The 14,490-nt window shown below is 40.7% G+C and overlaps 1 long non-coding RNA gene across 2 annotated transcripts in view; it reads right to left on the bottom strand.

The window, feature by feature from the left end:
• LOC146544202 (uncharacterized) overlaps positions 1-14,490 on the bottom strand; it is a 182,105-nt gene continuing 167,615 nt past the window's right edge. Inside the window, exons 12-16 of one of the 2 annotated variants that reach the window (XR_014883326.1) lie at positions 13,307-13,376; positions 11,392-11,526; positions 7,343-7,592; positions 3,326-3,389; positions 14-28 (exon numbers count right to left, since the gene is read on the bottom strand). This is a non-coding gene — a long non-coding RNA (uncharacterized LOC146544202). Of the gene's footprint in view, positions 29-3,325; positions 3,390-7,342; positions 7,593-11,391; positions 11,527-13,306; positions 13,377-14,490 lie in introns of both variants that reach the window. The other variant, XR_014883325.1, reaches the window with a different exon arrangement.

Genomic DNA, 14,490 nt, shown 5'->3' with positions numbered 1-14,490 from the left:
TGTTTTAATCAATTTCCCATCTGAATAGCTGTTGGTAAAACAAAATGCCAGATGTTTATCTTAATAGCAAGGTCTGACGCTAGACGTGAGTTGCATCTTGCTAGCTATGGACAGAAGCACACAAGAAATCCTGATGAGAGGAAGCTACTTGCCATTCCCTGCCCTCTTCTTTAAGTGAAAATCCAACCTTTTTTTTGTTAACTTACACTTCGATTACACTTTTTCTTTTGTTGTTCTAACACTGACTTTTATGAAGTATCTAGAGGATTGAATAACTAAGTATCAGTAATTTTGGAGAAAGAGTAATCATATTAATGATAGAAACTACCAGCTTATTAGATTGTGAAAGGGGTTATCTTTGAAGAGGACAAATCATATTCTACTCTTCTGCCACTCTCACAACAGGATATTCCAGTGCTTTCCCTACTCAGCTCAGTACCTGCCTCCATATTTAATGAACCAGGAGAAGCACAATTGCCACTTACTTGCCACAGTGATTAGCACTGTGTCAGTTGACACTCTGACACTCGAAGTGCTCTCTCTAGTATTCAATAATCCATTGAAAAGCATGCGACAAGTCATACAAGTTGCCTGCTATTCAGGTACACATCCCTGGGTAGGTTTACAGTGACTTATCAGCTGGAAGATTATTTTTAAATCCACAAAATCAGTGTTTATGAGGAGGAACTAGGAGATGAACGTTATGGATGAGAGACACGTGGCAACCAGGAAGCAGCTTAAAGTCACTGTGAATTATTGCAAGTTACTGTGAATCACCTGAGCAATAATTGGCTCTGTTCCTGGAAAATCCCCCAATCCTTCATATCAACTTACTATTAATAAACAGGTAGTGCTAGAAGAACAAAACGCATGCAATAAAGGGGATGGTGTATCCTCTAACAATCTTTTCTTATATACTGGGGAAAACGAAAACTAGGAGGAAAAATTTCACGTAGCACAAAATAGCACCGACTCTAATAAAACACCCACTAGTGCAGCTGCATTTTTTTGAAGGCAGAAATCATTTGTAATACTGCATTCATTAATTCCCTGGGTCGTCAAGGACAATCACTCAGCTTGGGCCATCACTGCAGCACAGTCCCTAACACAAACATGAGTGGTAACAAGTCCAGTTCTCTTTGAATGTCCTTAACATGGCCTTTCAAATGGCAGCTAGATGTAGACAGAACTAATGTCTAGAAAGGTGACTTAAAGACAATCTGCTCCCTGGGTGTAAGAGCTTGATTTGTCATCTTTGTCTTTATTGCCAGACCCAGGAGAGTCTGAATTATTTTTCTTAGTAGACAAAGGAGTTTCTAAGTGGTTCTGGAATGGTTCTACTTTCCCAGTTCAACCCCAAATTAATTAGCGTTCCTTTTCTTACTGGCAGTAAATACACTTTGATTACAAAAAGAAAATGTAAAAATGTCAATAAGCTATAAAGTTGAGGGATTACAAGAAGTTATAATTTCCTGATGGAGTAAACAAATACTGAAAATACAGTCTAGCCTAAAATGTTCGTTTTTAGAATCTCCCCAGAAGGTCACAGGTTTTCAGAGTCTGGGCTGTTCACAGCACTGGATATCTACACTGACTGCAGGAAAAGCAAACATTCATGATGTATCTAATGCAAAAACGTATAAAAAAATATAAAAAATATAAAAAATACCTGAGATGAAATCCTATTCATATACTAAAAGGCCCATCTCTATGCTATTTTTTCCTTAAAAAGACATTCTCTTTTTAAGACACACTATTTCATATGCAGCAGAGGAATCTGCCTACTCTAGAAAACATACTATAAATATTATATAATGAGAGAAATTAATGAAATACTGATGTATAAAATGATTGAAGCTCACGTGTTAAAACAACATCAAACCCATCAGGGATAAAATAGCCACTTGAATAACACCACCCTTCACACAGCTTGCTCTGTGAAATGTGAACTAGGTAGCCATATGGAACTTAAGACTGGAAAATGCAACCTACTTCTTCAGGACTAAAAAAGTAATTAAAAATCACCAGGTTGAATTCTGAGGCAAATCTAAGCTACTCTAAAGGGTATTTAAGGGTATTATATAGTAGCTCATTTTGTGCTGCTGCACCACAGCCAGCAGCTAACACCCACCCAGCCTCTTGCTTGCATCCAAGCAGTGAGGTGAGGGAAAGAACTGAAGGGACAAAAAGAAGAAAAACTTACAGATCGAGATGAAGACAGCATACTATGTGAAGAAAAAAACTCCAACAAGTGATGCAAAAGCACTCACTCACTACTCCTACCAGCAAAATGATGCTGGCCCAGAGTTACAGCTACAGAAATTTTCTCCCAGTGTCACTGCTGAGCAAAAAGCTGCATAGCATGAAATACCAATGCGGTCAATTAATTTAGGCCAGCTGTCATGGCTGTGCTCCCTCCAGCCTCTTTGCCCACCTCCAGCCAGTTTGCTACAGGTGTAGCGTGAAAAACAGAGAAGTCCTTGATGCTGTACAAGCACTGTTCAGCAGTGAAAGCACTGGTGTTTTATCAGTACAATTTTGGTCACAAATCTAAGACACGGTTACCATGCAGTGCACAAGGAAGGAAGTTAACTGTCTCAGTTAGGCCCAGAGTGATAGCATGTCATAAAAATCTGGTTGGATAGGAGGGAGAGAAGAAGCAAAGTTATACTGCAAGCAATTTATGAAACAAAACTGCTGCTCTAAAGTAAATGAAGTTCATAGAACTTCAAGATCAAATATGTCAGAAAATATCTATTACAGGAGGCAGTAGATAGCAAAAAGATGAGTGAAGTTAGAAGTTAAGGCAGAACACATTCTGATTTCATTTTCTCATGCTTTCATTTGGACTTAAAAATGAAAACGTTGCACTCGTTTAAGCACCTTTGTCAGACTGCTGTTCTGAAGAACCCAATGCAGTATAAGGAAATTGATGTTACATATTTTATGCCATCTTAGATCTATCTTACAGCTAGATGTGGCTAATAAGTGAGCCTTCCTGTTTCATTTGGTGCGTAAATGAAGAACAATGTTCCTGAAAAACACTGGAATACATGGTGCCCTTAATTTATCTGAACTGGAACGAGCCTAGTGAGGTGAACATTGCTCACTTATATAGTGCATGAAGTTTAAACACGCTCTAATACCTAACTGAGGAATGGATATTACAATGGCCACGCGAGTAATTCTACACAAAAGAAACAGGATGAAGATTTAAAAACATGTGTTGACATACAGAAGTATTCCTCAGAGAAGTGGCCAGCAGGTTTAACTGCTAGCATAACCAGCATAGTGAGATGAATCAGTATGAAAAAACTGTACATACCAGGTAGGGACTGGCCAGCACTTTGTCTAGTTTACTTTTATGCAGACAGCTCAGGAGAAGTTATCTGCAGAGTGACAAACACATCAACTGTCATTCTGGGCATCCAGTTTCAGATTTGTCCAATAATCTACATCTCATTAGTACATTTTGCATTAAACAATCCTTTCAAATTACTAAGCTTTTTGAAAAGCACTCATCTCAGAATTTTTCCTCTTCATGAAGAAAACTTATCAGCCTTTACAGCCGAACAGATCATAATTACTTGGCCTCTTGAAAAGTGGTTGCAAAAACAAAGGAGGAAAAAGTTGTATTGGTTGAGAAAAGTTTTGGTTGTTCCACCATAAACAATATTACAACTCTTTGTGTAATTAACCAGTGATACTTCAGTCCTATATTGCATCTTTTGGTGCCTTCAAGGTACTTCAAGGTACAAATTTTAAATTCTATCCATACATATTTTAACCAGAAATAATTTCTGAAGCACACACAAAAAAAAAAGGTCTAAAATGTGCCACAACATAAAAATGCAAGGCTGCAGTTTTGTGTTAAAGAGAAAATCGAGTTTAACCGAGTTCATGTTCTTTACGTTTCACAGAATCACAGAATCACAGAATTGTAGGGGTTGGAAGGGACCTCTAGAGATCATCGAGACCAACCCCCTGCCAAAGCAGGTTCCCTACACCAGGTCGCACAGGTAGGCGTCCAGGCGAGACTTGAATATCTCCAGAGAAGGAGACTCCACAACCTCCCTGGGCAGCCTGTTCCAGTGCTCCGTCACCTCACCGTGAAGAAGTTCTTACGCACATTCGTGCGAAACTTCCTATGCTGCAGCTTATGTCCGTTTCCCCTCGTCCTGTCTCCACGTACCACTGAAAAGAGACTGGCCTCACCGCTATGGCCGCCACTCCTCAGATATTTATATTTATAAACCTGGATCAGGTCCCCTCTCAGTCTTCTTTTCTCAAGGCTAAACAGACCCAGTTCACTTAGCCTTTCTTCATAGGGGAGATGCTCCAGGCCCTTCACCATCTTTGTGGCCCTCCGCTGGACTCTTTCCAAGAGATCCCTGTCTTTTTTGTACTGGGGAGCCCAGAACTGGACACAGTACTCCAGATGAGGCCTTACCAGGGCAGAGTAGAGGGGGAGGATCACCTCCCTCGACCTGCTGGACACGCTCTTCTTAATGCACCCCAGAATGCCATTGGCCTTTTTGGCCACGAGGGCACACTGCTGGCTCATGGCCAACCTGTCGTCCACCAGGACGCCCAGGTCCCTCTCTGCAGAGCTCCTCTCCAGCAGCTCATCCCCCAGCCTGTATTGGTGCATGCAATTACTCCTCCCTAGGTGTAAGACCCTACACTTGCTTTTGTTGAACCTCATCCGGTTTCTTACTGCCCAGCTCTCCAGCCTGTCCAGGTCTCGCTGAATGGCAGCACAGCCTTCTGGCGTGTCAGCCAATCCTCCCAACTTCGTATCATCAGCAAACTTGCTGAGGGTGGCCACTATCCCCTCATCAAGGTCATTGATGAAGATGTTGAACAAGACCGGACCCAGCACAGACCCCTGGGGGACACCACTGGTCACAGGTCTCCAGCCAGACTCTGCACCACCAACGACGACCCTCTGCGCTCTGCCAGTCAGCCAGTTCTCAACCCACCTCACTGTCCACTCGTCTATCCCACACTTCCTCAGCTTTGTTATAAGGATGTCGTGGGAGACAGTATCAAACGCCTTTCTAAAATCAAGGTAGATTACATCTACCGCTCTTCCCCCATCCACCCAGCATGTGACAGCATCATAGAAGGCCACCAAGTTGGTCGAGCACGACCTCCCCTTGGTGAACCCATGCTGACTACTCCTGATAACCTCCTTTTCTCCCAGTTGTCTGGAGATGGTATCCAGCACAAGCTGTTCCATCACCTTTCCAGGGACGGAGGTGAGGCTGACAGGCCTATAATTACCCGGATCTTCCTTCTTGCCCTTTTTGAAGACCGGAGTGACATTGGCTATCCTCCAGTCTTCAGGGACCTCCCCTGTTGTCCAAGACCTCTCAAAAATGATGGAGAGCGGTTCGGCAATGACCTCCGCCAGCTCCCTCAGCACACGTGGATGCACCCCATCAGGTCCCATGGACTTGTGGACCTTAGTACTGCCTAGGCGCTCACGCACGTCCTCTTTCCTGACTAAAGGGAAGTCTCCCATTCCCCAGACCCTCTCACTAACCTCCAGGGTGTGGGATACCTGCAGGGGAGCCTTTTCACTGAAGACAGAAGTAAAGAAGGCATTCAGTATCTCTGCCTTCTCAGCATCCCCCGTTACGAGGACCCCCCCCTCACTTAGTAAGGGGCCCACATTCTCCCTAGTTTTCCTTTTGCTTTTAACATACTTGAAGAAGCCTTTTTTATTATCCTTTATCACTTTAGCTAGATTCAATTCCAAACGGGCTTTAGCCTTCCTCGTTGCATCCCTGCAGGCCCTGCCTACATTCCTATATTCTTCCCAAGTGATCAGACCCTTTTTCCACATTTCATGGACCTTCTTCTTTCCTTTGAGCTTGCGCATGAGCTCCTTGCTCATCCACAAAGGTCTCCTGCCACCTTTTCCCGATTTCTTGCTCACAGGGACGCACCGATCCTGAGCTTGGAAGAAGAGCTGTTTAAATGCTGACCAGCTCTCAGAGGCCCCCTTACCTTCTAACACCCGAGCCCACGGGATAGCTCCAAGTAGGTCCCGGAAGAGATCGAAGTTGGCTCTCCTAAAGTCCAGGGTAGCAATCCTACTTATTGCTTTGCTTCTTCCGCTCAGGATCTTGAACTCCACCATCTCATGATCACTACAACCCAAACTGCCCCCTACCTTTACTTCCTTAACAAGTCCATCCCTGTTGGTGAAAATAAGGTCCAGTAACACCCCTCCCCGCGTCGGTTCCTCCACCACCTGCATCAGAAAGTTGTCTTCAACACACTGCAAGAACCGTCTGTATTCTCTCACAAGTGAGTATTTCTCTCACAAGCATTCAGATCGTGACTTCTGCTTGATGTGTACAAGTATACTCTACATTTTCATTTTCAATTTGTATTCCAATACGTTTATATTCATCTTATTAGATTAATCATAAGCAAGAACACATCCAATCATATTTCATTTCCCAAAAAGAAGCCACTGCAAGGGATGCAAGTGTAACATGGTAGAAACTTGCTTAGCTAAAATGAAATTTTGCCTGCAGAAATTTTGCCTGAGATGTGGAAGCGATTTTGCACTGATGCAGCTCATACAACATGTACTGCTGCAGCCAACACGCAATTATTAGTTTTGCAATAACAGCCAAACTATTGTCTCTGAAAAACAAAAGGTTTTAATACAGGGGAAAAAAAAAAAAAGGTTTTGGATGCTACACAGGAAAAAAAAGGCAAATAAAAGGGAATGTGGTGCTGTTTTTGAGAAGGAACAAAATCAAAAGGTATTGGAGAAGGTAAAAGCACCTTTATGCCTTCTTATTAAAATTGGTGTGCTTTAAAAAGGATGACCTTGGTGGCCACTGATGAATTTTCTTGGAATTTCAGTTTTTCTGCAAAATAGTTGCAGAAGTTGAGATACAAAGGAAAGTTAGATTAACAGACGAGTACAGAATAATATGAAAACATAGCCTTAGCTATGTAAGTCATCAGTGCTGTGGACTTGTTTTTAGTTACAGGAGACTTAAAAAGAATGCCACCATTGGAGTCAGACACTTTTCTCCATTCAAGACCGCTACAGAAAGATGCCATTTCTATGTCATGAAATGTCATCCACATGGTGGTTTAACGCATATTCTGTCTGCTGCTGCAGTGGACTCTATTTCCAATGGGGTAAAAAGTCAAGAAAAGTAGAGTAGTAAACATCATAGCAAACCATACAACTATTGCCACTTCAAGCATGTTCAGAAAGTCTTTGTGATAGAAAGCAAATGATGCATACATTGTGACATCTTTTCTCTGTTTTTGAAAAACACAGTGCCTAGGATTCTTCAAAACTAACCTGAGCATCCGTTAATAGTGTAGTATTTATACTTGACATTTTGATCCTAAGATCACTCCTTATGTTGGGAAAGCTTTAAAGCAAAGTGCACTTCATGTATCTGTCCAACAGTCCACAGCGAAATAACGATGATTCATTCACAGGATAGGAAGAAATTTCCTTGATATTAGTCTTGAAAGCAATCTGTCATTAGACAGGCACATTAGCCTTGTTCAAATTCCTTTGTGAGATTCTTCGCAGGAAATAGTGACTAATAAAGTAAGGAAATGATAGAAGAATATTGAGGCCCTATTATATGATTAAACCTAATTATTTCTCAGATACAATAAAGGCTTTGAACAGTTAGACAACAGCCCATGAAGTTGCATTTATATTTTAAGAAATAAGAAAGTCTGCCTTCACAAATGCTGAGTTGTAAAACACAAGCTAACCTAAGAACTTCAGTTGTCATTCTTACCAAAGCGCTGGTGTGACTGATACCCATCAGGTGTCTTTTCCAATATAACCTCAGTCTTAAGAGTGCAGAATCTTAGATTCCAAAAACAAGGCCTGAGAATGCTTGATTTTTAAAGCACGGGTCAAATTCCAACTCCTACCTTGCACTTTGTTAAATCCTGCAGAGAGCTTTGGTGCAGGGCTGGATAAAGAGCTGAATTTTACATTGATAAAACACTCTGCGAACTGTTATATATAAACATTAGTCTTCAGTGTCTCTGCATTTTATGGCCCAGGTTTCTAACTTCCTCATGAGAAATATATTAGAAAAGTAAATATAATGTATATTCCTGGACAAGAAGGTAGATCAGGAAGGATGGATGAAAAAGAAAAAAAAAAAGGAAAAAACAGGGGAATTGGATGGCAAAAATAATTTCCTAGAAAGTATAAAGGTATTGTCTTGTGATTTTTAGTAGTTCTTCACTTTCAAATTATTTTTTCTTCTCATCCCCTGGGGAATCCATCGCTTCCACCAGATTCATGGACACATTCTTGCTGGTAGAATTTGTATTTTAAAAAGCAAGAATCTGCTTTAAAGTGAACTTTATGAACTGTTAAAATAAAGCACTGAATGAATACTTACCACTTATAAAAATAAAATTGATAAAATACGCATTCTGCAATGAATGGCAGCTTTTTCACTCTCTGTAATGCACTCAGGATTTCAGCCATATATTTTTTCTTTTTTTTTTTTGAGTACTAGGAGGTTGGGGTGAGGTGGGGCTCAGCCTCTTGATCCAGGTAACAACAATAAGACTAGAGGGGATGGCGTCAAGTTGCACCAGGGGAGGTTCAGGTTGGATATTAGGAAAAACCTCTCTGGAAGAGTGGGCATGTGCTGGAATGGGCTGCCAAGGGACGTGGTGAAGTCACTGTCCCTGGACGTGTCCAAGAAATGTGCAGATGTGGTACTGAGGAACACAATTTAGTGGGCAATACTGGTAGGAGGTGGACAGTTAGACTAGATGATCTTAGAGATCTTTTGCAACCTTAAACATTCTATGATTCTACGATTCTACTATCTTCTCCTTTTTTACTTTAGAGATATAAGAAGCTCACTTTTTATTAATAGTGGATATCAAGAGAAAAACTGGCTAGAAGACTGATCCCTCAATTTGTCTACAGCATGGACAAGCAAGTCAAAAAAACAGTAGCTCACGCGGACACCAGAAGTTGGCACGAGAGGTAGGCACACAGATGGCTCGCATGCGTCTCCCTGGACACTTGCAGAGCCTGGCAGTCAGTGTCAGGCCTTTCCTTTTGCTATGAGCCACTTCCTCACATTCATGTGCAAAGACCAACTACACATGCAGTTACTGCACAGAAATTTTATGAAGCCGTTTTTAAGCAAGAAGCAAAATTATGCTCTTCAGCCTTCATAGAACTATGTGTTGCGTCTTTTCTCAGCAGGTAAAATCCCTTCTATTAGTCATGCTCCATGGAATATCACTCAGAGACCTAGACATGCCCTAGCAATGGGTCCAGATGAACCACATGAGGTTCAACAAATTTAAGTGCAAGCTGTTGCACCGTGGTTGTGGTAAACCTCCGCTATCAGTACAAGCTGGAGGATGTAAGGATGGAGCACAGCGCTGCCAAAAAGGCCTTAGGAGTACTGGAGGATGGTAAGATGAACATGAGCCAGCAATGTGCCCTCACAGCCCAGAAAGCCAACAACGTCCTGAGCTGCATCAAAAGAAGCATGGCCAGCAGGTCGAGGGAAGTGATCCTGCCCCTCTACTCTGCACCGGAGAGAACTCACTTGCAGTACTGTGTCCAGATGTGGAGTTCTCAGTACAGAAGAGATGTGGATCTGTTGGACTGCATACAGAGGAGGGCAACAAAAGTGATCCAAGGGACAGAACACCTTATCTGCGAGATCAGGCTGAGAACTGGGGTTGTTCAGTTTGGAGAAAACTTCGGGTAGACCTGTGAGCAGCTTTTCAGGCTCCAAAGAGGTACTATAAAGCAAGAAGGTGACAGACTCTTTAGCAGGCTCTGCTGTGATAGGACAGAGGAAAATGGTTTCAATCTCAAGAAGGTGAGATTTAGATTGGGTGTAAGGAAGAAGTTTTTTACAGTAAGGGTAGGGAGGCACTGGAACGGGTCGCCCAGAGAGGTGGTCGATGCCCCAACCTTGGAGACAATTCAGGTCAGGCTGGACAGGGCTCTGAGCACCTGATGGAGCTGTAGGTGCCTCTGTTCATGGCAGGGGAGCTGACATAGATGGCCATTAAGGGTTCCTTCAATCTCAAACGATTCTATGATGCTGTGAACACGTAAGAATACACCGCCATCTGTTGTTCCACGCAGTAACTGCAGTTATTTTCCACGGTTAGCACTTCTCCAACGAATCTCACGGCCCTCTGCCTGCCTCTGCTGATTTAACAACCGACTGTTCAACTGTTTTCAGGAAATGCTGGGCTATTCTTATTTCACATTAAAGTAGGTTAATGAATTCCAATGAACTTACGCAGCTAGATGTTGAAACGAGCACAATGCTTTAATTTCTCAATAGTGGACTTTGTAAAGGATTTATGGGAACTACGTCATTGAACGAAGGGTGATTTCTGTAACTGCTGGAGATTAACTGTTAAGGTGGCTAATCACTTGGCTGCTGAGAAAAATCCGTGCATTTAATGCTGTCACTGCCACTTAAAAACCCTTGACTCTTACCTTGATGCTAAAAGGAAGTAAATGGCCTGCTGTGGAAACAGTTTAGGATCTGCAATACAGAAGAATCTCAAGAATGATGACCTTTCTCTAACATCTGCTTTTTCTAAACTTCTAACATCAAATGTCTAACGAAGGATTTTATACCTATATATTAAAATTTGCCTGATTTTTTTTTCCTTTCAGAGTCAGCATTTAATCTCTTACTGACCAAAAAAATAAAAAGATCCATGCAAAACAAAAATCCTTTAACACCAAATTATATGCATGGCATCTACAGCTTTCTACTTTATTCACTGTAGCTGTATTGTATTTTTATTTTACTAATAGAAGTCACATACAATTAGTACATGAAGGTACAGAGGGCTAAAAAAAAAAAAACCTGACTGCATTCCAGAGAACCATGACTCTTTTACTGTAGCTGTCTGCATTTGAAACTTTACCTTTCCCTTCTTATAGACACGGATGGGAGTGGAAGGGTAGAGCAAACATCTGTGATCAGTGGAAATTTAACAGTCTACCAACAGTACTTTTCAAAATTATTTTGCTTCCAACTTTCTGATCAAATACCTTCTGCTTCAATTTCACCATCTTCACCTTTCCTATTCTTTATCTTTTGCTGTGGTCTCTATTTTACTCCCTCTGGTCTCTGGTGTAGAACTTCTTGAAAAGTTCACAAAGTATCACGTAGCATGTGAAAACGACAGAAAACAAGAGCTACAAATACTTCAACAATGATGCCAACCTATTCTTGGCATTTTTCATTAATAACGTGTAACAGTCACTGTAGAAATACCATCACAGTGAGAGCTACTTGTATCTGTATGCTATGCTAAAATTCATGAATCGTGGTTGCCAATATACCGTTCTGGATTACTTACAGATCATGATCGAAATTATCTCCTGTATTGTCTGTTGTCCCTTTTTTTCTCCTCCACTTCTTTATTCATTTACTTCTTCAAAAGCAGCAGAACATCTCTTACAGGAAGTTGGTGTACAGCTGTATTTGACACACACTATGAATACAAAGACACAAAGTTATTACCTACTAAATCTTTTTTGTTACCACTGTAATGATTCAGTTACAAAACGCTGAAGTATTGACTGAAATGATCTTGTATTACTGCATAAAAATTACTGAGAATCTTTTTTTTTTTTTTAAGGAAGCTTGGTAATTTTAAACATTTATCCTGACTTTCCATTCTTCAGAATATTCTCTCAACTTCTGAGATAGAGAAAAAAGTCGTAGTCATAACTATATCTAAATCCTAATATCCAGATCTCAAAACCAATTATCATACAGATATACTAGCAAAACTATGGCATTATTCTAGATGCACATCATAGGAGATGTGAATCTATTTTATGCATCTCAGCTTTTTTTTTTTTTTTTTTTTTTTTTTTAATTTTTGGCACCTAAAGATCCCAGAATTAACCATTACTAAGCAGATGTAGATGAATGCAATACAATGCTCTGGGCCGATGCACCCCACTCTACATTTCCCACGACTACAGGCTCAGAGCAGCTATTGTTAGAGCACAGGGACGCTATCAGACTACACAGCAGAGAACATTCTGGCTCTTAAGAATGGCTGGAGGAATTGCTCTCTGCATATGATATTCAAAAGAGTTCTTATTCAGAGAGTGGAACCCCACTTGGTGCCACTTGGGAGTGCCCAGCTGTCTTGCTGAGCAAGTGCTACCCCAATTCACCATACCAAAGGAAATGATACAAAGCAGAAATACAGTGTGGTTGCACAACTGTAAATGGGAAATGCAGATCTAACGTCCTCCTCTCAGAAACCTTGGTATGTATCTTCTGAAAACTGTTCTGGTAAGAGAAACTGAATTTAGGCATGCTCAACCCTTTTTGGGAGTCCAATTCTGTAGTACAGGCTTTAGATAATTATACTATAAAATCTACGACACACATCATGCAAGTTCCTGCTAGTATTTAAAGAAGCTAGGGAGGTCATGGATTTATTACTAAATGTAAAAAAATATATATTTTTGAGGACCGTGATACTACTTAATATGAGATGTTATCTACCTGCTCGAGCAACAACATCAATCTTTTGTTTAGGTACGTATTGGCAGCATTCAGCTGATGTATTGTGAGGCAACATGGAATCCTCTTGTTTTTGATTTATTACACAATCTGTGATCACAGTCAAACTGTGTTTAAACCTCTTTCAAAAATATTCACTTTGAGAAGTTTGTGTTTGTCTTTGAGATAAGAGAGACCATCTTTTGATTCCAGAAAAGCAAACAGGAACCTTCTCACTGCAGAGTCTGAGTACACTAATTTATTAAGGTTTAAGTGACGTTTATACTCTTTAATAAAAGCACTATTAAGTGCTTAAATTCAGTGAAAAGTTCATATAAAGTAGATCACATTTCAAGTGGTACAGTGTTCACTTTAAAATTCAGAGGAAACAACCTTCATAATCATTGTCTTGGGAACACAAACAGAACATTACACCTACAGAAGAATGCTGACAACAAGGTAGCTGCCCGTTCTCAAACCCCACCTTCTACTTGATGAATAGCCCTGTGGTTTCAAGTATATTGTTTCAGGAAATTGAACCGAGGTAAAATTATGTAAAAACAAAGAGTAGAACCAATAAACTAAGCAACAAATGAAACCAAGAAGTAGCAGAATAATGCCACTGCTCAAATCTATAGAATTGCTCCACAGACAGCTGGGCTGTTACAGTTACAGAAGTAGTGATGAGGGAGCAATGGGGGACTTGTTCTGCTGGCTTTGTTGAAGGGGAAACCAGTTTAGGACTGTACCTTTACGCCTTGAGTCTGCTACGTATGTTCTGTGAGGCTCTTTTCCCTTGATGTTAAGTAGATCCGTTGACTGAAACAAAAAGCAGAAAAACACAAGACATAAAGGCAACTACTCCAGGAATTTTAACATAAAAGAGAATTCAACAACTTTACAAGGAAAAAAAGCCAAATGACTCCAGAATACATAGAAGTCAGAGGTGCAGAGGCTAGAACAATTCATTAATGCTCCATGTAAGAGGAATTATCTTAAGAGCACTGTATTTGCATTTTAGATATAGCAGAATGAACTAATTATGAAATGTATGCGTCAAAGATTTCAATTTCAGGCTTGACTTTACTTTGGAGATTAATTTTTTACTTTATCATTTTTGCAGGCAGTTCAGTGGACAGCCTTATTTGAATGTTACTCATTGTTCAGCGATGTATGAAATGCACTTAATCAATGTGAATAAAGTAATATTAAATTATTATCAGAAGCATCAAATGTTCTAAAAAACCTCAAAAGGAAGGTCAAAAGGTAACAGTCCTGCAAACAATATGTGAAACAATGTATTTAACTTCTTCTTTACAGCCAAGTTTTTCCATGGTATATAAATAATACTTTTGTTACATGGAACTAAATTGCAAAATGCATTTTTCTATCCTATTGATTTAAAACATCACATCTATAATAAATCAAATAATTTTGCAATGCTTCACTAAGAGAATTTTAAATAACAATTTAAGAATAGACGTGCCTTTCAAATGGCTGACTGCAAAAACTGTTGACCATTAAGTCATTTGTCAGCGTGTCAGTTATTACAGAATCACAGAACCGCAGGGGTTGGAAGGCACCTCTGGGGCTCATCGAGTCCAATTCCTTGCTAAAACAGGTTCCTTGGACACAGGTAGGTCTCCAGAGAAGGAGACTCCACAACCTCTCTGGGCAGCCTGTTCCACTGCTCTGTCACACTGTCAGTAAACAAGTTCTTCCCTGCATTAGCATGGAACTTCCTGTGTTCCAGTTTCCCATTGCTCCTTGTTCTATTATTGCTCACTACTGAAATAGAGCCTGCCACCGCTGACCTGACTCCCACACTTTAGATGTTCATAAGCAGTGATGAGATCCCTCTCGGCCTTTTATTCTCCAGGCTGAACAGTCCAAGGTCTCTCAGCCCTTCCTTGTATGGGAGATGCTCCAGGCC

This window comes from Meleagris gallopavo, chromosome 5 (genome assembly GCF_905368555.1).
Source record: "Meleagris gallopavo chromosome 5, MGAL_WU_HG_1.1, whole genome shotgun sequence".
Classification (NCBI taxonomy): domain Eukaryota; kingdom Metazoa; phylum Chordata; class Aves; order Galliformes; family Phasianidae; genus Meleagris; species Meleagris gallopavo.
The sequence above is the reverse complement of the archived record's forward strand: the minus strand, read 5'-3'. Positions and strand labels throughout refer to the sequence as shown.